We start from the raw sequence: 4,119 nt of genomic DNA, 5'->3' as shown, positions 1-4,119 counted from the left end.
ATCATCATCATCATCATCATCATCATCATCATCATCATCATCATCATCATCATTGTTGACAATAAAGAGTGAGAAAGAAAAGACTTAGTACTGAAGTATTCTCTTTTAGTTAAGTTATTCAATGAAAATTGTGAAAGAAGATACTAACACGACTCAACTTTTTAACTCCAAGGTTTCAAAATCATCATCATCAAACTCCACAATCATACATTATAAGACTATCATAGATGTATATTATTATGTTGATAATGCCACGTGTAATTGTTTGTTGTTTTTTTATATTTAGTGGATGTTTTACTGCACTCACAACTGCATAAGGTCATATGAGCGCCAAGGGGTGGATGTCAACAGAGAAGTCTTTACAGGGAATCAGGCTTACTCTGCTCACCTCTCTAGCTTGAGCAGCACAAAGTCTGCTTCGACTTTCAAGGCACCCGGGAAATAGAGGGTCACGAGAGTGTGACAAACATACAAAAGAAGTAGAGGGAAAATGAGAATAGTAAGGATTAGGAAAGAAAAAGCAGCAGTTCCATGTTGTAGATCAGGCAGTTATGAGAATGACATTTATGAATCAGTCCATTTACAATTCTACTGTGCATGAAGGAGAAATGTCCCCCCTTTGGGAATGGCCTTAAGACACTTCAGTCAGTGGCACTGCTCCGGGGGGTGGTATAATAGTGTGTAATCATGCGGCACATAACAAACAAGGAGGACAGTAGACGACACACGTGGTGAACATTACAACACACACACAGGACGACACAGTAAACGTAAACGGACCATATCAAAACGCACAATGACACTAAAACACGTATTCTGGTTACGTAACAACGTGCGGTTATGACGTGGCAACGCCTGATCCAAACACTGATGACGTCACAATAAACCGTGATGTCGTCACGATACATACATTGATGACTTTTCCCTTGGTCGAGTGAGTGTTGAAGCAGAACAATTTCTTGTCTTGAGAGCCGTAAGTCATGGCGGCAATCTTGGCAGTACCCTTGTCCACGTCAAAACCCTCTGGAGAACGAACGTTGGGTGCTTGGGGTTAGTGGCTATCTATCTATCTATCTATCTATCTATCTATCTATCTATCTATCTATCTATCTATCTATCTATCTATCTATCTATCTATCTAACTGTATGTATGTCTGCCTGCCTGTCTGTCTGCCTGTCTGTCTGCACGCCCGTCTGCATGTCTATTTGCCTCTCTGTCTGTCCGTCTGTATGTCTGTTTGCCTGTCTGCCTGTCCGTCTGTCCGTCTGTCCGTCAGTCTGTCTGTCTGTCTTTGCACTCATTCATCTTACGTGCTACAGAGGTAACGAAGTCCAACTCCTTGGCAAAGTTCGCGTCGCCCACATGGTCGGAGGCGTCGATGAGGAAGAAGAGGTCCACAGGCCTGCCACACATTTTGTCTGTGGATTTTAGTTTTAGTAAGAATTTTACGGCACTTGCAACACACTAAGGTCATATAAGAGCCGAAAGATAACTGTGTTTCAAGAGAGTAGTATACACAAAAACGAATGAGGACAGATAAGGACGATATAATAATATATTTGATAGGAAAGAAGGAGCAAAACACACCACAGCACCCGCCAACCACCCATGTCTGTGGATGGAAGCGGAGGGGGATCGTGCTCGGCGACGCCCTCGTCTTCTTGTCAATGTGTTTGTTTGAGCGCTTAATCAGCTGCTTGCTCTGTATGCTTCCCGTGAAGCTGAGAACGTTTCTGGGTGTTCTGAGGTCTACTGGGGTAATACAAGAGTGTAAAACGCATAGAGCGTGCTGTAGAGCGGAGTTGTGCGCTGTACAAATGCTATTATATTTATTTCTATTTTTTAAATTATTATTTAGTTGTTATTCACTCACCAGACGTGTGGCACCTTCGCTCGTGTGTTCACCATTTGCGTGTTGACCGTTAATGTGTTGACCGTTAGTGTGTCGTTTCTATACCAGGGGCAGGGGCGGGGGTGGGGGTGGTGGGGCTAATGCAACTTTGAGACACGTGGGTAAACATACTGCCCTTGGAATCGAGAAAATGTCTTTAATAACTATTACATGACACGACAAGGTTTAGCAATGAACCTAGAAACGGCAGCGATTTTTTTACACGCATGTTATAATTATTTATACCAACCCACATCTTTGTTTTAAAAAAAGGGGGAAATGGTATATTTTGTTTAACGCCTCTATCAACACAAACAGGTTATTTAAGAGGAGGCGGGATATACGAATTTAACGTTCGTCTCCGAAAGGACGAGCCAAACAGAAATCCAGTAAAGTGCCATTCCTATGGACACAACGTCGGACCGAACTGAGGCTTGAACCCCGAACTTCAATCTCACGATAATGGGTCCGGTAGCCGTAACAACCAGACTATCGAAGCTGTCCCAAAATCTTTCAGAATATCTTTGTGGTCATCAGTTTTGGAAAATCATTTAACACATTTCTCTAAAGAATAGTTATTTTGGGGATATTTTTACGAACATTTCCTTGGTATTTTTTTCTAAAGATATGAAAATCAGATGTTTCCACGCACTTCTGCTTTTTGCCATACCTCCAGGAGGGCCATCATGTTTGACGGGACGTCATATGTCTATACATTCGGAGGTGCTACTGGTACTTTGGCATCAAGAAGAAGCGTGCACAAGCTTTTGCAAACCTTTTTGAGACAGCGAAAAGAACATTTTTAAACATTACTATTTCCCCTTGCCGTGTGGGCAGCTGACGTAGAGCGAGAGTCTCACCTAGAGTACAGTGCTTGGTCTTTTTGTTGTAGACAAATCCGAGTGGACAGAGGCACTTTTTGCCGCCTTGGGCTTTCACACACTGGAGGTTGGCGCTACACACAGCGGTGCATTTCTCACGGAACCCAGGCACTGGGGACAGGGGAAGATGTCAGGGGAAGATGTCAGGGGAATATGTCAGGGGAATATGTCAGGGGAATATGTCCAGTAGAAGAAGTCAAGGGAAGATGCCAGGGGAAGGTGTCAGGAGAATATGTCAATTAGAAGATGTCAATGGAAGATGTCACGGGAAGATGTTTAGTAGAAGAAGTAAGGGTAAGATGTTTAGTTAAAGATGTTGGGCGAAGACGTCAGGTGAAAATGTCCAAGGTATATGTCTCGTTGAAGATGTCAGGGGAAGAAGTCAAGGGAAGATGTCAATTGGAGCTGTCTAATAGAGGATGTCAGGGGAATGTGTCATGGGAAGATGTCAGGGGAAGATGTCAGAGGAATATGTCTTGTGTAACATTGGCAAAACGTTCAGATGTACTAGCCCAGAAAGCAAAATTTTTCTGGAGAGAGAAAAAACCTGTTCTGTTTCTATGACAATAGAACTTGCACTGTGTATTTTTCCCTATATTTAGAATTTGAATTTCGACAATAAAACTGTAAAATTCGTCCTTGGAGTTGTCTGTTTTTGTCTCAGAACGTGAATCAGAATTCATTAAAACTTTTGGCAAAATCAAACTAGCGATAACACACAATTAAGAAGGAGATGAAGGGTCAGGGTGTAAAGGACAAAGGTCAAGGTACTCACGTGGTACACAGGCGTATTTGTTCGTGTCGTAGACGTTTCCCTTCTTACAAATACAGCGGAACTCGCCCGCGGATTCCAGACATTGGTAGTTGGAGGCACAGTGGTCAGCACACAGCTGGTTGTACGCCGGGACTGGGGGAACAGTAGGGTGGGAGGAATGAGCTCATTTCTGCCGTCTTATGACAGGAAAACGTATATTATGACAAAAAAGGAATTTTACAGGAGAGGGAAACAAAACTAACTTTTGTGTGTGTTTCAACTTAACTAAAATTTGGTTGATCTGATTCTATGTCATTTGTCAGTGTAACTTTTGTCTGATTTGCCGCGGTATACAATAAATGGGTATGGAGCAATTGATTAAAATTGCTTTTGTCATAACAATATCGATATGTAATTAAGTCACAAGCATTGTTTTCAAAAGCCCAAAACCATGATTTTATTTGTACAGCCATAAAAGAAAGATACAAAGACGCGACAAGAGAAGGGGTTCTCCACTGTATAAAAACGTTTCTAGACCTAATTAGACATACACGTTTTTTGTCGTGAGATTACACATTTGAAAGGGGGGGGG

The 4,119-nt window shown here is 42.2% G+C and overlaps 1 protein-coding gene and 1 long non-coding RNA gene across 2 annotated transcripts in view; both read right to left on the bottom strand.

The window, feature by feature from the left end:
• The window catches only part of LOC101858815 (collagen alpha-2(VI) chain-like), a gene marked incomplete in the record, with an annotated part of 25,280 nt that overhangs the window by 2,747 nt on the left and 18,414 nt on the right, over positions 1-4,119 (bottom strand).
• LOC118478823 lies at positions 916-3,986 on the bottom strand. The gene is made up of 4 exons (XR_004859307.1): positions 3,549-3,986; positions 2,753-2,884; positions 1,312-1,419; positions 916-1,023 (listed from the first exon to the last, which is right to left on the bottom strand). It is a non-coding gene; the product is annotated as an uncharacterized LOC118478823 (long non-coding RNA).

Source organism: Aplysia californica, unplaced genomic scaffold (assembly GCF_000002075.1).
Source record: "Aplysia californica isolate F4 #8 unplaced genomic scaffold, AplCal3.0 scaffold01023, whole genome shotgun sequence".
Taxonomy (NCBI): Eukaryota; Metazoa; Mollusca; class Gastropoda; order Aplysiida; family Aplysiidae; genus Aplysia; species Aplysia californica.
Note: the sequence above shows the minus strand (reverse complement) of the source record. Positions and strands in the feature narration are given on the sequence as shown.